Below are 18,517 nucleotides of genomic sequence, written 5' to 3' on the forward strand. Positions count from 1 at the left end.
CCCAGGATCTTGACTATTTTCGGAGGCTCGTCAAGCAGAAGCTGTCTAAGTAACTGAAGGTTTCATTATTTTTTGTATTTTTTGTAAAATTCTTTTTTTAATATATTTTTTGTTTTGTTAGAGGAAGACCAGATGCATCTTTCAAATAAATATTTACTTTTAGGCCAAATAAAAATCCACATTTTGTTTTACTGAAATGAAATTAGGTCCATGAGCTGTGACAATGAATATTACTGTCTTATACTTAAAAAAATGCCTGCCACGGGAATCGAACCTGCGACCGTTTGCACGATAGCGACGCGCCCCAAGCACCTGAGCCATTCAATGAAGATGAACACCGTAACCAGCTGCATGGCTGTTGTTCAACTACACAGGTGGTTTCGGGTCCAAGGAATATGCACTCACGCTCTGGAGTGAACAAGGCTCTGAAATCAGCTACAAAGGTCAGTCCGGTTTTTTTGGCACTACTCTCTCTCTCTCTCTCTTTCTGTGTGTATGTGTGTGCGTGCGTGCGTGCGTGCGTGCGTGCGTAAAGTGATAACGAGCCACTGAGAAGTTATTTCTCTACTCTATTTTGAAGGCATGGACTCAGGTGCAGCTCATAATTCCTCAGTGCAGCCCATTTTATTATATACATCTCATTATTAGCGATATTTTCACAACATCCGTCTAGAAGCAAGTAAATATTATTGGGACGAGGAGGGATCTCAATTTTCGAGATTTCCTGTTAATTCTAAATAATGTGAAAAAAAAAAACTCAATAAATTAGACCCTTGTTAGCTCTCGAATGATGGCTCCTTTGTAATACTGATATTTACTGTCTCATAAGGGAAATCTACTCCAAATGCACTTTTCCTAAGAACACTGCAACATAATTCAGAGGGAGTGAGAACTCAGTTTTGTTGCAAGCCTATATTTAGTTGTATCGAGGTGGTTTATTGGTAGTACATTATCATGTTAGACAATGAGTGGCCAGATAAAACGACGTTGTGATTCATGTTTCAGTTCGTTTAATTTAGTAGAACACAGTTCAAAGAAGAGAAAATCATTAAGGCGTGTGACTCAGGACATGCTTTCAAAATTAATACTAGACGGCATTAATTTTTTCTGGGATTTACGTGTGATCAGTATAGAAAAAGAATAACGGAATTCCAAAGAGAAGACAAAAGTGAATTGTGTACCTATACCAGGACCCAGATCTAGCAATACTCTTTACTGTCAGTCTAATGAAACAAAGACAGTGACAAATCAGGTTCGTCTTCTGGAAGCAGTGTTATTGTAGAGGAAGAGAAAATTTCAAAATAAAATTAGTCTAGTTTTGTGAGCAAAAACTCCAGTAAACAGAGTAAAAAGAATTAATGCAAAAGCATTATCCCGAAATAAATTTTAAAAATTACAAAATACACTTAGGAAAAGGGTTATTCAAATAGAAGTAAGTACTACTTTGAAGGGGGGAGGGGGGACAAAGTTACTCGCCTCCAGGTGGTGTTCCCTGAAAGCAATCAACTGCTGCGGAATGAGTAACAACAAAAGGCGAAGAAAGCCACAGTGCAAGCAAAAACCAGCATTTGTTAGTGCTATGAAAAGTACAGTAAACATCTTGCAATGAAATGCTTGTGGGCTATCACAAGCCAAGGTCACAGAATTACTAAAAGTAGATAAACACAATGCAGACGTCTTCATAATCAATGAAGCTAACACAAGTGAACAGAATGAGAAATATATCCATACATAAGGTTTCAGTCAACACACCCTGTACAAAAACAGACAGCTAGGTAGTGGAATCTCTGTTGAAATAAAACAATCTACACTCAACAGTCTCCATAGTCAAAGAAATGAATCCACAAGATACAGCCGAAATTGTGGAAATTAATGTTTGGAAAGACAAATGAAGCACGGTGGGACAAGTGATCTAAGTGTCTAAAAGTTGTTTGTAGGGAAAAAGGAAATCGATGTATTGTGAACAATGTTGGAACATATATCCAGTACGATCCAGCGATGCATTTCTCAACTGCAAGGTGCACTGAAATTGACATAGATCATATAGCTTAGCATTGGCGATGACATTTACAATACTTTTGAGTGAAAGAAGCTATTTTCCGAAGTTTTTGCAGTTTGCCCCCCCCCCCACTTCTAATATCATACTAAAACATATTAAATATATAGTTCCCCCCCCCCCCCCAATAACAAAAACCAAAACCTGGACATACTGAACCTGAACAGGAGCACTATAGTTCTTGGAGACTTCAATGCAGCCTCACCAACGTGGAGAACACACATACAGAATTGCACCAGGCAGACTAGTTGATGAACTCCTGTTAACTAACCTAGTTGAACTACTGTACAAGAAAGAGGATCATCCTATATACCTTCATTACAATGGAAACACAACAAACCCAGACTTGGCCATTATAACAATAAACCTGGCTAGCTCCACAACACACTGCATATCAAAAGACATGAACAGTCATCATAGAGCAGTCATCATAAAATCTGAAAATACAATCAAGAAAATTCAGAAATGTGAACCACGAAGAACCACTTGGAATTTTAAAAAAAAAGCTAACTGGAAGAAGTACACAATGGAAATTGAAAACACTCAAAACTAACAGTAACAAGAAGAAAGCAAAAGAGATACTAAAACATATTATCACAACAATAACCAAGAATTCTAAACATAATATACCGTACCTAGAGGGAAAATTGGGAAATACAAGCCATTTTGGAATAGACTCCGAACACTGCAAGCAAAAAGAAACAGGTTAAGAAAAATGGGGGAGAAGAAAAAAGCCAATAGATGTTCAGAAATGGAGAAGACAAAATGCTATTCTTAAAAGATAAATTAGTGAGCAAAAGAGAACAAGCTATCATACATTCATACAAAATGTAGGTTATTCACCAAAAGGGAAAGCAATCCACAATTTTATAAAAAAAAAAATTAGCAAGAACAAAAATGAGAAACACAAACAACCAATTAAAGTGAATAACAAAGTTATCATTGAAATCAAGGAAAGAGCAAAAATACTGAAGTCTCACTATGCCAAAGGCATGTACAAAATATGCAAACAATGCTTAAAAAGTATATCTACAAAACACAAGATAACTCAAAAAATGAAATATTCAGTGCTGACGTCAAACTGAAGAAGTATAGAAGAAGCTAATGTAAAAACCAAACCAAAGAAATAACCTGGAACAATGGAATATTCCCTGAATTTGTTAAAAAGTTGGGAACCTTCGCAAAAGAGAAACTGTTAAAGTTCTACAACAACGTATTGAAAGGAAAATCTAGCATATCTTCAGACTGGGAAAAAAAAAAATTGTCATCCCAATCCTTAAAGCAGGCAAATTCCTGAAGAAATTGGAAGCTATCAGCCAATATCGCTGACATCAGTCCTAGGCAAGGCCACGGAAAGAACAGTGTCAGCTAGATTGAACTGGTTTTTGGAAACACAACAGTTACTAAATTCAGAATGAGCTGGCGTCAGATCCAAACTCTCAACAAGTCATCAATTGATCAAGTTCACCCAAGCCACTAAAGAAGCCTTCAATGACATGAGTACTTTGGTAGTTACATCAGGTGTGGAAAAGTAAACTTATCTGGAAATTACAAGAACTAGGAGTAAACAACAGAATGCTATAATGGATCAAGTCATTTTTCTCTCAAAGATGGATTGCTACCAAATACGAAAATTGCTTGGCACCACACATACACAACAAAGTAGATCTACCATAACGAGCAGTCAGCAGCACCAGTCTTTAAGGGGGGAGTTACACCATTGGCCTGCAAAAATTTTGTGAAATTCGTTTTTTTTTATATCTCAGCTAGTACTATAAAAGCTAAATGAACAAAACTTTTCATAAGTGAATATAGGTTAAATGGGTCCGTCTTCTTGCAAGAAGATGGACCCATTTAACCTATATTCACTTTACTTAATTGCTTATCGGTCTACACTACCTTTTCAAAATGAAAACTTTTCATGCTTAATATACACACATTACATTTCATAACACACTAGCTAAAAGCACCCGGCATTGCCCAGGTTTTCCTTTTTCCTTCTGACTTAAGGAGATCTTGGCAACTCAACTATAGAAAACCAAAATGAATTACAGTCTTCACTAAGCTTTCCTCATCCCTAAAGATGAATCTTTACATAGCGTCACTTACATGAATTAATGAACTTAGCCAAAACGCCTGCCAAGATTAACACAATTTAAAACAGCTGAAGATCAGGCACTGAAAAGAAAAGATGTCATCATGTGCCTTGCTGTTTTTGTTGTTAATTCGTTTTGTCTTGTAGTTTAGCTAAACAAAAGCATCTCCTCGGTCCCTTTACATCCATTTAGCATAGACGCAATGTTCTACATTGATCTAAATCTGTGCTGACACAAATTTTATGTAATTTTCTGTCTATGTGTTTTTTCACTTTAAAGACAGTTGACGATAAATAAGGAATTCTCTTGTTCCCAGTCTGAACCCTTTGGGGTATGATGGTGAGTTAAAATTTACCTCTTTATAGGTCGTATCAAAGAATCAGTATGTAAATAAAAAATATACAGGGCTTTCATTTCGAAACTTCCCAATCTAAATAACTAATTATTTAAATTGAATTCAATTTTAACAAAAAAACACGGCAATTTAGATATTGAGGGGGAAGTCTCAAACAGGCTTAACTGTATTTCTGATTTCACACCCACCTCCAGTCAACCCCACTTTGAAATTTCAAATGGCACCCCTATATTTTTATACTTAAATATGAAAGAGCTTTCAATTGTTTATACACCTCAATCATTTATTTCACATCTTTTGTCTGGCAACCTGACAAGAAACAGTTTATTTTGCACAAAATCAAGTGTTCAAAACGTGCTCCATTGTTGGTTAAACAGTAATACAGTCTATTTTGGAACTCCTCAAGAACGTTTTGGTGTTTTTCCTTACTAATCCGAATACATTCTTGGGTTATTCTATTTTCAGTTCTTGAATATTCTCAGGCAGAGAAGTATAAACAACTGATTTCAAATTACCCCATAGGAAGATGTCAAGTGGCGTCAGGTCTGGAGATCTCGCCAGCCATTCCACAGCACCTCTCCTACCAATCCATTTTCCAGGAAATCTTCTATCCAGCCATTGTCAGACAGGTACTGCATAGTATGGGAGAGCTCCGTACTGTTGAAAATGCAAATTTTGTTAGTCTAAAACCAGGTTTCCTTCATTGACATGGTTCTCTAGCGACAGTGTGATAAGTGGATCAATTACATTTTCTAGTATGTTCAGATACAATTCTCCAGTAAAGTTTTCTTCAGTGCAAATCGGTCCAACAATATCATCCCTAGCCAATACATAGATCTTCTGAGGAAACTGGACATTATCTCCAAGAAACACATGAGGATTTTCATTGTCCCAGTACACACAATTATGTTTGTTGACAAGCCATTTAAGAAAAAAGTCGCTTCATCACTAAAGCAAATATTTTGTGTCAAATTTGGGTCATCTTCAATTCTCTGAGACATCTGTTCACAAAATTCTACTCTTCTATCAAAATCGACTTTGCCGAGCTGTTGGTGTCTTTGTATTTTATAGGGGAAAAATTTGTTCATTTTCAGCACTTTATGTATGGAACCTATCGAAATGTTTGTTACAGCAGCTACTTTTGGAATGGAGGTGGTGGGTTCATTAATGAAATGACCTAGTACTGTATTTCAATCTCCGAAGTTTCATCGAGTTTTCTAAGTTGGCCATTTGCTTTATTGCACACAGATCCAGTTTCTTCAAATTTCCGTTTTAGATCTATGACATATTGGTGACTTATGTTTTTCCCAGGATGCCTCTCACTGAAAGCTGTAGCAGTTCTACGAGCACAACGGTTTTCAGGTCCATAAATAAATATGATTCCTGTTCTCTCTTGAAGGGTATACACCATTTTACAATAATTTTAATACACGAACACAACTTTTACAAGAAACATTCAATGGTATTTGTAGCTTCAGCTCTAATCAAATGTAACAACAATTGAGGTTGCCAGGCAACGATATAAAACAAACGATGTGAAATAAATGAATGAGGTGTATAAAGAAATGAATGCTCTTTCATACTTAAGCATAAAAATACAGGAGTGCCATTTGAAATTTCAAAGTGAGGGTCGCTGAGGGGTGGGGGTTGAAATCTAAAATGCAATTAAGCCTGGTTTCAGACTACACCCTCAATATCTAAATTGACGTGTTTTTTGTTTAAACTGAATTCAATTTAAATAATTAATTATTTAGACTGGGAAGTTTTGAAATGAAAGCCCTGTACAGTATAATAGGATTGGAGAATTTTATACCCCTTGTCCTCTTTACACCCGCTTATGTCATACCCGTTTTCTTAAATATGACTTGAAAAATGACGTCTTACAAATACTCGTACATCTGTATATTAATTATGTCATTTTTATATTTTGTATAGAATATAGTATAATCTCGCAATAAATCATTTTTGGACTTGAAGAATAATATTTTGAGAGAAGCATATTTAAAAATTGATAGATTGTTCTTTCCAGTAGGCTTAACATACATACTACTGTACATTCACATGATAATACAGATATAATTTAGCAATAACACATATTCGGACATGAACAACAATATTTTGAAAGACATATATTTCAGAATTAATACATTGTTATTTTCAGTGAGCTTACGTACGTACATTTACATAATTGTATGGTAACTTTGTTTGAGAAAGCATAAATAAAGTATTACGGATATATTATTTATGTAGTAAAACCCCCTTTAGGCCTATATAAGCTGTAACATGAGCTTCTGCCAGGAAGTCAAAAGGAGGATAGCAATAGCAAAGGAAGCTTTTAATACTGTAGAAAAAGGAGCATCTTTAGTGGACCTCTGAAAAAATAACTAAGGAAGAGACTAGTGAAGTGCTTTGTATAGTGTGTGGCACTGTGTGGGACAGAAACATGGACATTACGATGAAGTGAAGAGAAGCGAATGGAAGCATTTGAAATGTGAATATGCAGAAGAATGCAATGTGTGAAGTGGGCAGACAGTATATGAAATGAAGCTGTGTGGGAAAAAGTGGGTGAAGAAAGAATGATGCTGAAACTGATCAGGAAGAGGAAAAGGAATTGGTTGGGTCACTGGCTGAGAAGAAACTGTCTACTAAAGGATGCTCTGGAAGGAATGGTGCATGGGAGAAGAGTTCAAAATAGAAGAAGATATCAGATGATAGACAACATTAAGATATATGGATCATATGAAGAAACAAAGAGGAAGGCAGAAAATAGGCTGTGGTGGTGTATGAATGCATATGATCATCAACTCTATTCGTCCATTCGATGATATTCTGCAGGCATTGCTGGGTTATGCATTCCATCAGTCATTCATTTGTGCTTAACAGTTATGAATAAGAATGAAGTGAAGTATGTGGACAGTCTGTTCAGGATTTAACCCCTCTTGGGAGGGCTTCTATCTTGTCTAATCTGACGACAACAATGTTCAATGTTTAATACGCCATATCAATGTAAGGGCAAAACCGTACAACATTAAGTGTCACTTTGAAGTTAAACATTCTGATACCCATGCTCATATTATCGGTGAAGAGAGGAAGGCATTGATAACGAAACTGAAGTTCGAAATGCAGTCTTCATACAACGAGGTAAATACCATTTCAACTAATTAAGTACTCTAAGGGCAAATATAATTAAATTAATGGTTAGATTATTGTAAGTTTATATTGAACAGTTGTCAACAATGTATGGGAATTATTATAAAAACGTTTGTTAAACTGTTAAAGGATTTTCTGTCCGTTCAACTATGTATGTATTTTTTTATAGTGACAATGTCATTAAAAATTCATTTTTCCCTTTCTTTCACAGCACATTGAGTGAGCCAAGTTCCGAAAGAGTTGTTGCCCTAAATATCGCCAAAAGTAGCCAGCCTTTCAAGGATGGAATCTTTATTATGGAGTGCATGATTTCAACTTCAGAGATATTGTGTCCTTTCCTGGTGACGTTATTTGAGTCAATTAGTCTCTCTCCACAAACAATCTGTTGCAGCGTGTAGGAACTTTGTGAACATTATGGCGCCCTGTAAATGTTGAGCAGGCTCCGTCAAATTCCAAAGAGAATTGATAAGGCTTCAGTGTCACACAATTTTGAAAGATAGATATTACAATATTCCAGGCAGCCTCGTTGTGTTTTATAAGAACTTGGAACAAAAACAGGTCCTGCAGATCCACGCATTGCCATGCAAGTTAATTGTTATGTTTGGCTCTACATACCTTTGGGAACACATATTGTCAGTCATGAACCTGAATAATAGTAAAACTAAGTCAAGTTTGTTCGATGTTGCGTTGGAAGCAGTGTTACCCATTCATTCTACTCAAACAATTTTCCCTGATATAGCTGAAACGGAAAGAAATAAAAAAAAATGTAATTTGTCTTCCTAACTACGGAAAGAAAGGATAATTTCATTTTGTTGTATTATTCTGTATTAGCCAATTGTTCTAATTTTATGTGTCATAAAATGTGCCCTTCATATATGTACATCATTTGCTCACTCTACCCCTTGCATACGTGCAACCCTCTAAGCGATCGATATTCCATCTCTTTCCCACTCACTTTCTGTCTCTCTCTGGGACTCGGCACAGCTCCTCCGAACCCAGGGCAGCCACGTGGCTTCACGGGGGCTGACCAATTGGAATGGTCTGCTCTACATCATCACTACGTATCATTATGCTACAGAGCCATGTAGTAAAGTCGTTGAATTTATGTGTTATGAATACTTTCATGTTTGCTGCCTATTATGTTTGATTTTGAATTCTTATATATTAAACAAAAATGTGTTTTATGCCATATTATATTGCCTATTCATGCCACGTGACACATTCAATCAAGACATCGTCCCTCATTCACGTAATTTTAATTCAGTGTTATTTTATTTAATATTTCAGTAGCAATATGGTCGTATTTACAAAGGAGGAAGATGCGCGTACCTGTCCAATTTTAATGTACCCTATGTTCTTCTCCTGGTTATGAAGGTTAAATGTGCAAAAAAATCTCTCTCCCTCTCCCTCCCCCTCTCTCTCTCTCTCTCTCTCTCTCTGACTGTTATATATAAGACTATTCAGAATATTAAAATAGCTAATAATTATGTGTAAAAATATCAAATTTGCAAGTTTTTTTTACAACTGTAAAGCATTTACATAATAAAATATACAACTAATTAAATATCTGCATGCTTCTTTTACTGGAATGTTTTAAAAACCTACATCAACAACATAGTTTAACATCTTTTATCTACTCCTTCAAGAAATATTTTTTTCTTAATCATTACTTTTAATATTAAATTTTCTAAAATTTTTTATTAAGAAAAAAATATTTCCTGAAGGAAAAGGAAAAAATTCTAGACTACGTTGTTGATGTAGGTCTTTAAAACATTCCAGTAAAAGAAAAATGGAAATATTTAATTAATTATATATTTTATTACGTAAATGCTTCGTGGTTGTAAAAAAATATACAAATTGGATATTATTTTTACAGGTAATTATTAACTATTTTAATATTCTGAATACTGTTTTATAAATTGCAATGTATGTATATTAAGCATGAAAAGTTTTGTTCATTTAGCTTTTATAGTAGTTGAGATACCATATAATAATATATATTTCACTAGATTTTTGCAGGCCAATTGTGTATGTGCCCCCTTTAATGTATACATAAATGACCTTCCAACCAATCTCAAGAAAGTGAATAATACCAATTGTGCCATGTTTGCTGATGATGATGTATTTCGGACATCAGTAAAGAATCCTGACAGGAAACATAATGAGCATCTTAAAAATTTAATGAATGAAGCACTGCAAAAACCTAGACATTTGGGCTGAAGAAAATAACATGCTAATCAACCTGTCAAAAACAAACTACCACTATTTCTCCTTAAAACATAACAGTGATTTCAACTTAACAATCAGCAACAACCAACTAGCAAAGAGCAACTGCACCAAATACTTAGATGTCTATCTAGACAACAAAATGACCTAGGGAAGACCATATCAACAAAATTTAAAAAAAAAAAAAAATACATAAAAATGCACACATTCTCAAGAGACTAGTAGGGAAAGATGGGAAAGTACATTAGACACTTAAAATAAAACACACAAAGTAAACTTAAAACCAAAAATAATATATGGATCAGAGACACTGGTAACAGCCAAAGATACAACGATTAACAAATTAGAAGCAATGCAAAACAGAATGTTCAAATTAGTCACAGGTGCAGTAAAAACCACAAACACAACAGCAATGAGAATTTTTAGAGGAATCTTCCAGTAAACAAAGCAGTAAAAAAGAAAGCATATATTATGGGCACCAAACTAGAAACTTTACCTAAAGCATTACAACTTTCCAAGCTCTGCACCTCAAAAACTAGCCACCCAAGCAACATTCATGCATAAAACAGACATACACCTTAGAAAACATAGCCTGCAGATCAAAGTCAACCAATTACCTCTATTAATAAACCCACTAAACTACCAACAAAACAACTCGTCACTCAAAATTAATGACACTGAAAAGAAACATGGAACTCCACCTGTCCAAGCTAAACAACTAACTTCAGAAGAAATAAACAAGAAATATCCAGAATCCAAATAGTTAAGAATATATAAAGACGGTTCAAAAACAAAAGAAAGCAATAATGTAGGAATCGGTGTCTACTCTAAATTGTTTATTGAGTATCTAGTTGCTGGTATCGACAGTACTGCTTTTGATGGAGAAATCAAAGCCATAGAAGTCGCACTCAGAAATCTCACATTCACCTTGACAAAATTCAATAAAGCAATAGTACTAGTAGAGTCCAAGGCTGCCATCCAGGCTATCACTAAAAACAAAGTTCCAAAATCAGAGACTATCAGAGAATGCCGAACATTGCTAAAGTTTCTCCAAAACCAGAAAAATGGGTAGGCTCCCAATGGATACCATCTCAATAGCAATGAAATGGCAGACACGCTCATCAAGGAACACAGATTCAAACACCAAAAAATCCCGAACCACATCTCAGAATGAAGATAAAGGAAGTCAAAAAAGTATCAGACTTTGAGAATACCACAGAAAGCCAAAAAGCAGCAAAACGAAAGTGTTGGGAAAAAGTTGAAGAACTTGCAAATGAGATAAAATTAAAGGAACATAAAGAAGCAGTGGCCAAGTTCAGGCTGATGTCAGGACATGACTGTCTTCTACATCATTTCTATAGATTGAGAATTTATCCATCTAATAGCTGTCCACTTTGTGCTGACTCTCACCAAGAAATGAACCATCAACATCTACTACACTGTCCATTGCTGAACCGTGAAGCCCAAGGAAAACAAGATTTTGTCTGCTTGTACTGGGAGACCAGAGAGAAAATGACGTTATTGTCAACTCCTGCCATTTGATAAATAAATGAACTATTTTTCAATGGAAATCTAAAAGAAAATTTTGATATATAAAACCTGACTGCATTTCAAGAAACAGAAAATATTACTATGCAAATTCGTATTTTGACAACTTTTTCTGATTGGTCCTACAACAAATTGAAAAGAGCATTTCCAGGCATTGATTCATATGATTAATTCTGAGCAGTTCTGAAGATGGCTCCCAAGCTGAAACTAGTCAACTAGGTATCTATAACTTAGTTCTATGTAACACGTGAAAGTTATATATTGTATTCAAGTGATATAATAGTGTTAAAAGTTGTGTAACCAAGATGTATGATTAAAATAACCGAGGAACTTGCAGCAGAAAATTAAATTTTGTCCACCCCTACCCAAAATCCAGAAGAAAGATAGACCAATATACTGTAAACAGCATAATAGAGTTCTACAAATTTGATGGCATTAAGTACGGTCATACAAGGGAAGAAGAATTATGTATCAGTGAAGGAACATAGGAAAATATTATAAAAACAAGAAAAGTTGAAGCTATGTAACCCAAAGAGTCACACTGATTCTTTAAGGATAAAATGTCCCCATATTAACGTAAATTTCTTGAAATTCGCCGAATTAAGAACAAAACAATGTATTTTGTCAGACGAGACTCATAGTATCTGTGTTTACACTTTGTACAAATCACGAAAATGTAAATTACATGATTGATGGTAATAATATTGCTGAAGTAATGGCAAATTCTGGAGCTACCTATAAAGAACTACAAATACTGTATTCACCAAATAATGTGTAATCCTCCAGGTCTAGACTGTTATTTACAGAAATGTTCCAGTTGCCTGGGAATCGACATCTTATTCAAATATCTCCACGAGATATTATAGGAACAAGCCACAGACGAAGTTACATAGAGAAAATGAACTACTGTAGACAAAACAATTTGGAAATTTTGCACTCTACACATGAAGAATTCCTTCAGAATTTGTCCACTGGATTATAAAAATTATTGCCTTATTCTGTCGTTCTAAACAGCAAAGTTTATATTTGACTCGAATAAAAAATCTGAAATCTGGCGAGTGTGCTGTTATTTGCGACTTTCCCTAAAATTATACTTCCATCATACACGATTGAAGTATATTGCTGAAGAATCTTTGAAGTGTATTGTAAATATCCATAATTTAAATATGTATGTCCCTATTGTATTAATTAAGGCTGGTTGAGTGGAATAGAACACCTTATGGCCTTAACTCTGCCAGCGAAAATAAAACATTCTATAATTGAGTGCAAGGTGTTAAATGAACAACAATCAAGGTTCCAGCCATCACGTCGTCATTCATTTATTTCAAGAACAAGAGTGGAATGTGACACGAGAACCTGGTGATCCTATCAGAATGTTCTAAGTATAACACGAATGCTGTGCATCTTTTCCAAACTGGGTTAATCACGCACTTAAAACAAAAAGTAGGAATTGTGAAAAAAATATTTCACTTTTCTGATGGATCTAGCACTCGGTATAAAAAATAGGATTTTTTTTTCAAATGTGACCATTTTAATGAATTTGAAATTTATGCTGAATGGTATTATTTCGCCATGTCTCAAGAAAGAGGACTAGGAGATGGTATAGGAGGTACAACCAAAAGACTAGCCATGGAAGCCAGCTTACGGCCCTGTCAAGATCCTGTCACAAAGTCGAAAGAACTGTTCAGTGTGGCTAAGAGAAACATCACAATCATTATACAATCATTGCACCTCAGCCTGAGGTACATTGTGCTTATCACTCTCGTTCTGTGAATGACATTTTGTCCTTCAATGGCCACGATCTTGTACATATAGACTACAACAGTGGTTCCCAATTACTTCAGAATTGTGGACCCCCTTTTTATTTTTAAGGCAAGCTACGGACCCCCACACCTTTAAATGTTGGTATCTGCGTAGGAATAGTAGTTGAGAGGTAGTAGCAATATTAACAACAATTAAATTGAACTGCAGTATATACCTGAATCTAGATGGCATGGAAAAAATCACACCCCTTTTTGTTTCGGACATTTCTTTCCACATCTGGTTCAATATTTGCTACTTTTAGACTTAGATCAGGTTCAACATCGAGGCGATTTCTATGTTTATTTTTCAGGAAACAAAGCATTGAAGATGTTTGTTCACAAAGATATATGCTACAAAATGGAACTACATAGGTGTTTCAATGCTTTTCTACATACAGTATTTTCTTATACTCAGAAAATACCTTCACCCAAAACTGATCAAGTGTACATTCTTTGAAAAATATTTTAAATGAGCCATTACAAAACATCAACAAGTTCATCTTGCTTCTTCTCAGACAAAGTTTTTAATTGTAACACACCATACTCGAAAGAAATTCTTATCCATGAGTTTTCAGAATCTGATGGAGGGAAGTAATCTCTGAAGCTAGTTGCTAAATCATTCAGATGCTCAAGGATGACACGTTGAACTTCTTGTAGCAATTCATTAGTGGACTTCAGAAATGACTTCAATGTTGGGAAAGTGCTGAGACTACCTCCTTCAGCTCAGCTTGTCCACAGCCATATTTTTATAATTGCTGCCTCAATCCTATCTCCAACATGAAAAATATTCATACCACTATCTTGAAGACTCATAGTGAGTGTATTTAAATACGCAAAAATATCTGCTAAGTAGTCTGCCATAGACAACCAAGAGAAGTTGTTCAACTGATCAGATGAAAATTTATTATCACTCGGAAATAGTCGTACTTCATCACTTTTGCATACAGGACTGCATTGGTTATCCAGAAGAAAATTTTGCAGCGATTCTTTTCAAAATTGAGTGGGTTATAAAGTATGAGATGTAAATAATGTCATGGACCTCCTAAATTTGTACCACGGACTCCCAGGTGTCGTGGACCACCAATTGGGAAACACTGGACTATAGAGCGAAGTATGCTGCACCGTAAACTTAGCCCAGGCTATGATAATGATAATGACTTGTGAAGAGATGATGGCAAAATGAGTCCAAGGTCCAACTCCAACACCACGTGTTACCCAGCAATTCTGCTTCAATTGGTTGAGGAAAAATTCGGAAAACCTCAACCATACACTATAACTTGTCCCAACCACAATTTGAACCCATACTCACTCGTTTCACAGTCAGATATGCTAACCATTACTCCACAGTGGTGGACGCAAAAATTACTTTCAATTTCTTTACTATAGACAATCACAAAAAAACACAGTAAGCTATCAGAAACACCTATGGTACACACAAGGCAACACCTTCATGGCAGCTGACAAAACTACAAGCTATGGATCATTGCTCACTAGATGAGGATGTTTGAATGAGTCAAGTGCCAACCATAAGTTAAAAAGGAAGTGTATTTCGATTATTCAGATGAAATGCACAACAATGTCTGGAGAAAACCAAGGGAAGAACCCAAGAAAGAAAATCATCCACAGACAGTAAAGCACAGTGGTGGTGAAGTCATTGTGTAGGGGTGCATGACAGCATCAGATATAGGAAACCTTCTATTTCATTGCTGGAACTCTTGTACTTTCATCTATGAACTCAATAATGTGGATTTGAAAATTTAAGTTGTATTTAAGGATTAAAAATAGTTCTTTAATAGATAAAACACAGGTGAAGTTTTAAGAATTCATACCGCATTGAACACTTGGTTGTAGAGATGCTTTACGAAACATTATGGAAGAGTATTTTTAATATTAAATGCAAAATTATTTAGTCCGAGTCAGTGGCGGCTCGTGGGTATTGAATTCAGAGGGGCTGCATACAGTATAAACCATGCAACTTATCTTATTTAAAGATTAGTTCCATGCGCCTTGTCATGTAGGTTGCAAACATTTGAATCACCTTCTTATTAAAGCCCGATATGTCGTTTAACATAGTCTTCTCTATGAACAACATGGCTAATGCGATCAGTCTCTCTTCTTTCATCATATTTCTAAGATAGGATTTTACTCCTTTCAAATATGAAAAGCAACGTTCTGGTTCGCAAGTTGTCATTGGTATGGTGATAGCTATGCGTAATGGTTTCACAACTTCTGAAAATGAGGCCTACAAGTTCTCATATAGAAGAAATTGCAAGCGCTCGACTGCGTCACTGATATTTCTGAATTTTTGTCTCTGATACAACCAGTGAGTTCCGTTTTTAGTTCGTCTTTATCAGACATTGGAAAAAGCTTCACACATACATTCAGGTCATTTTCAGGAAATGAGCTTTTGCAGCATTCAAATTTTTCTTGACACAGAAGAGAAAATAATGTAAGATGATCTATTAACTGCAATCGAGTGTTAGCTTGTGTGATAATGAGGTCACACACTTCCTTGGCTGCCACAATCCTTGTCTGATTTCCTTCGACCTTACGACGCTTGTTAGGGTTTTTATTTTCACAGTTCTCACTGCTCAACTGTTCCGTATTGTCTGTATGGCATTAACAAATCTTGATATGCAGATTTTAACCTTAGAAACATCTAACTGGCGGTGTTGTAGTTGGTTGTATAATATATGTGCATGAGGCATCAATAAATGACAAAAAAAAAAAAACTGGGCCCGAAATTGAATTCAGAATCTTCAAGAGTAAGCACCAGGGCGCTTGCCTAATTTATTGTGATGTTGTTAGATGTTTCAGATTCCATTATGGTTTCAAAACATTCTAGCAATGGCTCCTTCTTCTCATGAACAACATTTACTGTTCTTATTTTAAAATTCCATCTTGTTGCCCCAGCTGATGGAATTCTTTTTGAAACACATGAATCTAATATAGACTGTCTATGTGGAGATCGAGAGAAGAAAGCAGGGGATCTAATTAGTTATTTTAGTTATTGTTTTATAATTATTAATAATAATTATTTAGTAGTGAAATGTTATTCAGCTTCCAAAATATAAACTGCACCTTGACCTGAAATAATTTATCAAATTAAATTAAGACAATTTTAAACCTGGATAAATTAGCAAAAAATATGCGAGCCTTTGTATTTTGTTTAGCAGCTCTTTCCATTATGAGATTCAACTAATGGGCATAGCAATACATAAAATATGCATATTTGTAACAACCTCTCATTTTTGCTTGTATCGTATTTAATACACCACTCATCATAGCTGCTCCCTCGTACTTTTGTCCAATAAGCTTATCTTTCCTTTGTTTTAAAATTGTTTATAGCTCTGATATTGCATTTGCATCTTGTCCGGTTGGGTTAAAGAAACAGAACCTCTCCACGGCTTTTCCTTCTTTGTTACAATACTGAACTACGTACAATCACAGGCTGAAAATTTTCAGATATATCTGTGGTCTCATCAGCAAGAATAGAGAGAAATTCGGCTTCCTCAATCTCTGCTAAAAATTCCTCTCTGAATACGTTCAATATACATTCCAGTAGCTCATTTTGAATACTTTTTGATAGGACTTTAAATGACGAACTCTCCAAATGGGACTTGAACATCGAATCTATTTTACTTGTATATTTCACCAAATTGAGGAATATTCCTTTGCTTGTCAAATCCTATCTTTTCATTATGCCCTCATAATGTTAACTCGTTAATTCCACAAAACTTGATACAGTCAATAATTCTAGACAACACTTCTCTGTTTTTTCTCATGCCATTATTTTGATGTTCAACAGCTTGTTTACGAGATGAATTTAAACTCTCCTAAATATTCACTCTTCTCAACCCAGCCAAGTTCAAGGTTTTATTTATAATAAGTTTCGCCGAATTTGCATGTCTAGTGACCTTCATTTCCGAGTCCAGATAGAATCGCCATCAAACTAATGACATGGAAAACAGAATAGCGCATTTTTAATATCACAGCCTGTCAACCACACAAACTTCTTATACACATCACAATAAAAACCTCCTCGTATATTCTATATTATTGTTGGCTTGTCGAACACTGTTTTATATCTAGCACTGGTTTAGATCTTCCATGACACTTAATTTCACATTTCTCCTGAATTGTTAAGGTACTGAACTGAACAGACTGTAAATAATGTACAGAATTAAACATTGTTGCTCACAACATTAAAGAAAATGTATTTAAAACTACGCACTACTGACAAACTCCTGTAAATTTTGCAGCGCCTGGTGACTCTGAATTCATGGGAAAAGGGGCAGAAGGGGGAGGGGTGAAACTAAAGTGCAAAGCATCCGAGACAAGACTGGCAGCTGCAGGGGAGAAAGTGGCTTCACCCACAGCCCTTTTCACTCGTCTCTGGCTTCACTCTGGCAGCACCAGGGGAGGAAGTGACTTCACTAAAGATTGCGTGCATATCAAAGAGAGCGAAATTTTAAAAAATTTCGAGCAGCAAAATAGAGACTATATAATAAATGTATTTCACAACATAAAACGAGACAATGAGCCACAAATTCTTGGGGATGCTGCAGCTCTGCAGCCCCCCTTCGAAAGCCGCCCCTGGTCCGAGTGTATTCCAGGTAACAAGACTGTGTATATCATGTGATGAGATTAAAATGATGCCATAGTTTTTACAGTATTATATATAAAGAAATTAATAATTTCATGCCTTAACTTTTTTCAGCTCATTCACATGTATCTGTTATATATTTAATTTTAGATTTCATGCTATTCTTTATTTCTACAACCAATAAAGGTTAGTAAATATCAAATGTAAATAGGAACTTACGTAGTAGAGAATAGTGTGTGTATAGCCTGATAGGAAGGATGACAGCAGAGGTGCTTCAATGTTTAGCAACAGTAATCTATCTATTCCTCCAATGTCTTAGTATCTGTACTTGCATAATGCTCGTGTGAAGCAGAGTGTGTTTTTGCACAAAGAGCACGCCTTCGTCTTCACTGTTATAGGGCATGAAAGTATTCTGCAGAAAATCTACATTCCTCTGCAGATCCTCAATCTCTGTAATCCTCGTTGAAAAAATTTGGAACCTAACAGCTAGCAGACATGTGTTGTTTATAATTATATAATATTATGTTCGTCAACCTATCAATTTCTTTAATGTCTTCGTATTTCGTTTAATCCTTTCTATTGTTAGCATTCGTCAATGGTTTGATATGGGTGCAAAATTTAATACATGCCACTCCATATGCATACCAACAAAATTGTAAGTTTACATTAGAACCATTG

The sequence above is a fragment of the Periplaneta americana genome, chromosome 10 (genome assembly GCF_040183065.1).
Source record: "Periplaneta americana isolate PAMFEO1 chromosome 10, P.americana_PAMFEO1_priV1, whole genome shotgun sequence".
NCBI classification, from domain to species: domain Eukaryota; kingdom Metazoa; phylum Arthropoda; class Insecta; order Blattodea; family Blattidae; genus Periplaneta; species Periplaneta americana.